This window comes from Cyanistes caeruleus, chromosome Z, assembly GCF_971803275.1.
Source record: "Cyanistes caeruleus chromosome Z, bCyaCae1.hap1.1, whole genome shotgun sequence".
Taxonomy (NCBI): domain Eukaryota; kingdom Metazoa; phylum Chordata; class Aves; order Passeriformes; family Paridae; genus Cyanistes; species Cyanistes caeruleus.
In genome coordinates this window covers 40,126,925-40,135,319 of record NC_141732.1, presented here as the reverse complement: position 1 = coordinate 40,135,319, position 8,395 = coordinate 40,126,925, and positions in this window count along the sequence as shown.

The following is an 8,395-nucleotide window of genomic DNA, read 5'->3' as shown; positions in this document are numbered from 1 at the left end:
CTCCAGTGCTGAATCAGCTGAAAGGTTCAAACAAACTGACAGTCCTGCTTGGAAATATTTAAAAATTATTTACCAGGCTTGATGCCTTTAGCGACTGCTGCTGCAAAGTGCCAGCTGTTGGACAGGGGTCTGGACAACTTTCTATAGACAAATGTCTCTAATAATATGTGTGGATATATAACAGAAGGTGAGAGACTCAGCCAGGCTGGGCAATCCTAAAGAGTATGTCCCAAAGTCTCCTGGCTGTAGTGAGAACATCTACAGTGTTACTGTGTTGTATTTTTCCTTTTACAGCAAAGTGAGGCTGCACGAGGGCCAGACTCTCATTTGTACTCATTTGCTCAACACTCAGAGGGCAAAGAGATTAGATGACTGCAGGGAAATGTCATATCAAAGCAGGACCTAGGAGATAGGGAGAAAAGAAAGAAAAAGGAACATGGAATTTAGGGGAAATTCCAATGAGTAAAGAAGGCAGCTGAATGTTTCCCTGGAGTATAGAAGGCAGAGTATGCACAGTCCCGTTCAAGGGGTAAGAGGGGATCCAGCAGCCCCTGGTGTACCCCACAGGCTCAAGCACCATCTCAGAGACTGCTCTTGGCCTAGAAACCTCTGTCTGAGGCTCATCAAGACGCATGTACCCACAAAAAAGCCCACAGTGTGTGCAGTGGCCTTGTAGCCCTATGTGGTAGCTCAATTGTCCTGTGTAGAAAAGAATCGTTACAGTTTAGCCAAAAAAAATATAAACTTATGAGCATCTCTTTCTGTGGTTGAGTCTACAGATCATCAATAATCAATAAAGAATAAGTTTTACACGACCATCTGAAAAAGCAAAATGCTTCTCATTCCTAGTAGGTCCTGAGGGACTCCTGCAGAACTTAGTGTGCTTTACAAACTGGAGTGTAAAGAAAAATAGGTAAGTTTTTTGCTGAACATAATTACAATCTCCAAGATAAAAATCAGAACTTGCATGTACACAAAGAAATCAAAATAAGAACTCCGATGTCAGAATTTCTTGCCTGAAGAGCAGAATAAACACATGAATAAAAAGATACTTTTATTCTAGTATACTTTTTTATTACCTTTTTTTTAGTATAGCTGCATTAAAAAAGTGGGCTGCTATATAATACTAAACTGAGCTTTTTTACGTTCTACATGTGTATTCACAGATGAAAGCAACAGGAAATTCTTTCCTCCACATTTTGTGGTGTATTAAGATCTTCGACATAGGGATTGAGCAATATGTCTCTAGGGGTTTTTCCAAGTCAGCACATAAGCTGAGATTTTAAGTGTATTGTTCTCATTGCTTTTTACAATTGAGATGGTACTTTAAGTTACTTATAAGTGGTCCAGAATTAGGCTTCAGAGATGGACATGAAAAGTTCTCATCTTCAATGACACTTCTCAGTGAGAATTTTGCTCAATCTTATATTTCATTTGTGAGGAAGTGTTTTTACTCAGTGAGCTCTGAGGTATCTGTTATTTTATTCCCCAGAGCTGTCATGAAGGCTTAAGTCTTGAAGTCCGGTGTCAGAAGTCAGTGAAGAATGTCCCTGGCTTGAGTCCTAGAAAGAAATCAAGGGTAATATTTGCTGCTTGCCAGTGGTAATTATTCCCTGTGAAAACGTGCAGTCTGGTAAAAGTCATGAAAAAATTTCTCTTAGGACTTTATTGGATAGGTAGGATCTAATTGTGACTTTTTGTAACTTGTAGTAGATAAATCATATTAGAGACTCCTTCAAAGGTCTATACATTGTAGTGCATTGTCAGCTATTTCTTCTACATTTCTTGGACCAAGATTTTTATTAGGTTATATGGTCATGGAAACTTTACACTGTAAGTGAAGATGCCTTAGTTTATATCAGCTCAAATCTGAAATCTGACATGCTCACCAGCAGCATTTCCTAATGCAGAAGCACCTAAGAAACCCACAATGACAACAAAGTTACTGATGTGTTAAAAACCAAAACAATCCTGAAATTTAGGAATTTATCATTTATTAGGTTGTTTTATGTGTTTTTAGTCTACGCATTTGCTTAAAAATCACTATGTAGATTCCAGCTACAGGTTACAGGCAGCTGTGCATCTGCCAGCCTCAGACTCCAGAAGCAAGGAGGGGCTGGGGATTGTCATATGCAGAGCCAGGGTTTTGACTCTATGATCCTGGTGGGTCTCTTCCAACTCAGCTGTGATTCTATGGCTTCTCTGTGGGATGTGAATCTGTGGCTGGGTGTCTATCACCCCACAGAGGGTCAGAGAGCAGCCACACAGCAGCTGGATGCGCAGCCCAGAGAATCCTCAGCTTTGCGTGGACACTGTTCAGGCATAGAAGTGTCATCTTTCAAACTGCAGCAATGGCATTAGTGCTGTCTGCAAACTCATGCTTTGAGCTTATGTAGCTCAGTAACCAGTAAATGTGTGTCCCAAGAAATAGTTACTTTCATTTTTTCCTAGGGTTATTTCTATTTACTGATCATTTATACTCTTCTCAGCTGCTGAAGAGGTCTCTGTAAAGCTAACCAAGTTGACAGAGAGGTATAAAGCTGCAGATCATGCTGATGTCAGTTCCACATTCCTGTGCTTTCAGATCATATATAAAGAGCCATATGGAAATAGTCATTGCTATAGAGCAGAACAACTGAAGCAATTCAAAATTCACTTCATAAGGACCCATAGTTATGGCCTCACATGGCTTAACCCTGTGCTTTATTTAATTTTGTTATTTAGAAATTCAGATGCTAAGCAGATGTACTCATAAAAAACCAAAACAAACCAAACACACAAAACAAAACTCAGCAATTTCCTATGAGAGCTGAGAAACTCACACAACAAACACGATCTTCCTGAAGAATAACTAAAAGACTATTTTTGTACTATGTCCTATACTTCTCTCCCCATGACACATACTGTGACCTATGTCATGGAAACAGAGGCAGACTGCAGTCAGATGTCCATGAGAACAATGGGAAGGAGGTGAATGTACTAAGACAAACCCAACCTCACTGAAAATTTTTGAGGAGAAGTTTGCATTGATCTTCAACTTAGTACATGCAGTGCCACCATGGGAACAAAATGACTTTCCCTAGACTTCTGCATCCACTGTAAGTCTGTGAGACAGATATCTGTCTAACCACCCCTCAGCTCCATGTGCTCATCTGTCTCTGCACTGCCCACCAGCTCCTGTGGGGAGAACACAGGGGAAGGATCTGCAATACCAGCTCTTCACACAACTCCACCCAAGATGCCCTTGGGGATGAGAAAATAGCCACATTCTTTTGTAGTGTGGCTCTACCCCGCAACTGCTTGCCCACAGACGTCTCTGAGGGAATATTTGATCACTTTGTGGCAATCTGTGTTTGCCCACCACGTCAAGTCCTCACTCAAGCACCCTGAGCAAGCACTGCTGAATATGTACTGTGTGCTTTGGGATTCCAGTTCTTTGTCAAAGACATGGACCTCCCATCTTTGAGTACATTGACTACTTCACTCTGCAAGTACAGGAGTTTATCCACACAGGAGGTGGAAATGAAAGCACCAGAACTGTGAAAAAGGAAACAACATGTAAAAAAAATGGTTGGTGAGTTGCAACCATCATGGCTTCTCTGAGGGAAAATCACATGTAGCAAATTTGGCAGCCTTCCACAACAGGATTACACCACTGGTGGATTAGAGAAGGCCAACTAATGTAATCTACCTGGACTTGTGCAAATAATTTGTCACAGTTCCGCACAACATCCTGGTCTTTAAACTGGAAAGCCATGGGATTGATGGACACTTGATGGGTAAGAAGCTGTCTGGATGAACATATTCAAAGAGCTGAGCTCAGCAGCTTGATGTTGAAGTGGAGACCTTTGATCGGTGATGTTTCTTGGGGGGTCTGGGACCAGTGTTCTTTAACATCTTTCTTTGCGATGGGGAACAAATTTCTGCAATGAAGACAGGCTGAGGGAACAGGTGTTACTCAGCTTGGAAAAGAGGAGTCTCCATGAGACCTGGCAGCATCAATCCAGTACCTAAAGAGGGGGGGCCTACAGGAAAGTTGGAGAGGAACTTTTTACACAGGCATGGAGTGATAGGAGAAGGTGTAATGGCCTCAAAATGGAAGGCAGTGGGTTAAATTAGATAATAGGGAGTTCTTTACTGTGCACTGGTGAGTCGCTGGAGCAGTTTTCCTGGAGCAGTTGTGGATCCCTGGAAGCATTCAAGGCAAGGTTGGATGGGGTTTTGAGCAACCTAGTCTAGTGGAAGGTGTCCCCAACCATGGCAGGAGGTGTGGATTATCTTTCTTCCAACTTTAACCAGTCTCTGGTATGATTCTGTAATGAAAAGTACTGCATATTGATGAATATCTTATGCCATCTAGAAATCCAGTCCTTGTCACTTAGTTAGGCTCCATAATTATAACTGTAAGTGTCCCAAGAGAAGGAGATTACAAAATGAAGCCACTAGTTTTGAAATATCATAGCCCTAAGCACAGTTAGGCCAAGATGAGAAAAATGTTGCTGGCATCATTTTCACATGGTAATCTCATACCATATAATTGGGCAAAAAGTCAAAATCAGTTTTCAGAAGTGTGGACAGGGACATGTATAGCCAGCCAAGCATTTGGTTATCTAAAATTTTAAATGAAAAACCCTAGTTTAGTAGTTGGAAAACTGCATAATTTTCAAATTTTTTTGGTGTCATTATGAGCAATAACCCTATGCAATTATGTCAATCAAATAGCAGTTGATTATATTCAGATGTGTGATATACTAAGAGAAGGTGATCGTGTTCATGTATTCCATGATTCTCAAACCATTTTTTGATCCAAGGCATATTTTTGATGCTAGTTCTTGATCCAAAGCAGCTGAAACTGCATGAATTACAGAATTATTGATAACTAAGGTGTCACTGATGGCTCTCATTTGCATGATGATAGATGTGTTATCTGAGGAAGCCAACATCTCTCTACAACAGTACATGCCAGCGTGGTGTGTGAGGGTGGCTGAGGAAGACAGACATATTCTTCTCTGAACCCAGCCTCCTTCAGATAACCTTTCTTTGACAAGAAGTTTTGCATTTTGTGTTGCTGCTGCTGCTGACAATCAGTTAAGCCCCTAAATAGATCTTGTCTAAACCTCTACATCCGTTGTCTGGTAAGGTTATTTTCTGGTGCCGCTTTACACAAAAATGTACTCTGAAGAGACACGGCATCAGTATTTTCAAGAGAGAGTAAGAGAGAAGCAAGACATGCTCAGAGCTTTAAAAACATCTCTTTTTAATAGACAAATCAAGAAATCAAGTTCCCAAAGAAAGAAAACCAATTGCATTTATTTGGAAGATTATGCAGTATAGTTATATTTCCAAACTAAATAGATTGCATTTACAGCATCATAAAATACATTTAGGAAAAAACTATGTCAAGTACCACATAGCTCTGATCTTAGAGGGTTTCCCAACAGGAGCTCTCAGCCACATTGAATTAATGCCAAATTGCTGCATTACTCTTCTGCCTCCATCTGACAGAGAGAGATCAGGCTTTTTGTCCTAGACCTTAACTTCCTGCAGCCTCCCTCTACTCCTCCCATCCCCGTCTTCTGTCAACACTTTCAGAGACAGCCCAACAAATTCTTGTGATGTTTCTGGACCAGCAACCAAAAAAGCACAGGTTCCAGCAGGCTATTGATGGCATTTAAGAGGAAGGTCTTTAGAAATACAAAGGAAAAAAAAAACTGGAGGAGCAGCAAAATGCCTTCCTTTTCCAATAAAATTGTAAACACTTTTTTGTTTGGAAAATCTTGGAGACCAACTGCTTGGTGCAACTCCCTTCTACAGCAAGTTTGAATCATCTTGTTCTCCAAATACACTCCATGGGTTAAATCAAGGCAATTATAAAACACTCACTTGTTTCAACTGTTTTTAAGAACAATGTAAAAATTGTAAGAGCAGCTAAAACTTTTTAGGTGTGAAACAGAGAAGTTACTGTCCCACTGAACATGCAGAGCTTCTCTTCTGGGCAGAGAGATGGGCCAGGAACTTTGTCTCTCAAAAAGTGTTGGGAAAAAAGTCTGTTTTTTGACTCCTGCATCCAAAACTCTAGACAGTAATGCTTCTGCTGAATGTAGATATTACAGAAAATGTTTTAGAGTTCTCTTGGAGAGTCCATGTTGTAATAACCCAGAATGATAACCTCAGTCATTTCACAGCCTTATACGCGCAGATGCCTCTTTGTTAAATAATAAACCAAAAAAAACCAGAACAATTTCAAGAAGGCCCAAGAACCAAGTTTTGTGAGTTTTTAAAATTTTTATCTGGAGGTGGCTAAAGTGGACAGTGAAATATATGTTTGACAGAGTTAACCTTAGATTTATGACCTACCTGAATTTGAACACATACTCTTCTGACCTAAAGGAGTAGCAGAACACTGCATTTTTAAGTACTTGAAATTTGTTTGTTATATTACATTAAATATTACATTATTATGTTATATTACATATATATTATATTATATAACATATATATTATGTTATATTACATATATTATGTTATATTACATTAAATTAGGGTCTTCTTGTTGCATTTGTTTTTCTAACACATTTTGTACATTCATTATGCGTTTTTTCTTCCCCTTCATCTTCTCCCATCCTTTTTTCCTCACAAATCCGTCTTTCACACCCTCTTGCAGCTATAGATTTCTCTCAACACTTTTATCTGTATTATGTAGTCATATTAGTCAAAATTCATACTTTTTTCACTTTTTATTACTTTTATTATGGTTTTGCTTGTTCTTTTAACCTTTGCTACCCACAATTTCTTTTGCTCTTCTTTTTCTTCTCTCACCATGGGCTCATCTTATTGCATCTCCATCTTCCCATAATCAGAAGGCAAAAGATAAACATTACAGACTGACACTTAGGACCATAGACCATGGCACTTTAGATCAAACTTTTATTTTACATTCCTAAACTTCTACCACTGTCATTGTCATTGTGAAGTATTTCTGTATTTAGTACAATAGTTTTAATGATTGCAACCAGCTTAATTGGTGCTACAAGATTTGCCAGAACTTGTGGAAAGTTTGAAATACTGGTCTGGAAGTTTTTATTTTGTTCCTTGTCTTGCCTCCCCATTGCCCTACAGGAAGATGAGGAGAAATAATGCTGCTTTTTCTCACAGAAAATTTTGGAAAATACTTGCTTTTACATAAATCTGTCTTGGTGAAAGACTAATACCATTGTCCTTGTATATGTGGGGCTGTTGTCTCTGATCAGACACCCGTGGTGTTTGATGTCAGGTTGCCTTATTTCAGTCCTGTCCAGCTTCATTCCCTGCTGTTCAAGCAAACAAAATGCAGCTCATGTCTACCTTGCTTTTTCCGAGTCCTCTGTCAGAGGCACACATGTGTGCCTGATCTAGGAAGATGGCCATCCTTCCTACCAGAGATAAGACCTAGGAGGCAGGCAGAAAAGTCAGATCAGAGGAAGGTGGTCAGAAAGAGGTTTTGGTGTGAATGCAAGACAGGTGCTTACACACATTTGTTAATAAGATATTTAGTAGACAGTAGATGGTGCTCCAGTATTAACTGCCACTGTTACTACATTTTGTAGAGACAGCTTTTCTGGACCACTACCTTTTCTTATCTCTCAGTCCAGGCCTTACACAAGTCTATGAAAAAATAAAATGAACAGTGAAACCCTCTCTTCGGAAGCCACAGGCTGGAAGAGGATGGGGGTTTAGGTTTGGCTTGGAGACATAGCCATGGCTGCCAGAGTCAAGATCATTGAGGATCTTTTTCTCTGGTCATTGCCTTTGCACATGGCAGAGACAACTGATGCCCTTTACTCTTTTCCCCAGCAGTGAATTCTTGTGTCTCCTTAGTCCTAGCTGCCTCAGTTCAGCAGATGCTTATAAGGCTGGAGCTCAGAGACATCTCTGTGTGTTGTGAGAGTAATTGGTGCTCCAGTAATTTACTTTATTGTGATGAATTAGGGAGTTAGCAGATTCATTTTTTCCTAGTTGTGCTCTGTGTACTAATAGCAGTGTGGTGACATGTCAATGAGGATGCTTCATCATGATGTAATTAGTGCACATACTAGCCATTCAGAGCAGCAGCCAGCTGTGGCTCATTAGGATCTTGGCTGAAGGCTACATTTCATTTATGTTCAACCCTTCATATCTGATCAGCTCGTCCTTGTGAAAATAAACCCCAGTTGAGGTAGGACATGTGGGGTTCCTGGACCAGCCAGCAGCAGCAGCCGAATGTCCTGGTATGGGTGCACAGCCCCTGATATTTGTGATGTGAGTTATCCCCTGAAACAGAAGCTTTCCACTGATGCTCCTGTGAAGGTCATTGGGCTGTGTCTCCCACAGTTATCTTCTTGTGAAGAGGAGAGCACTGACCCTTTTGTCCTAATGT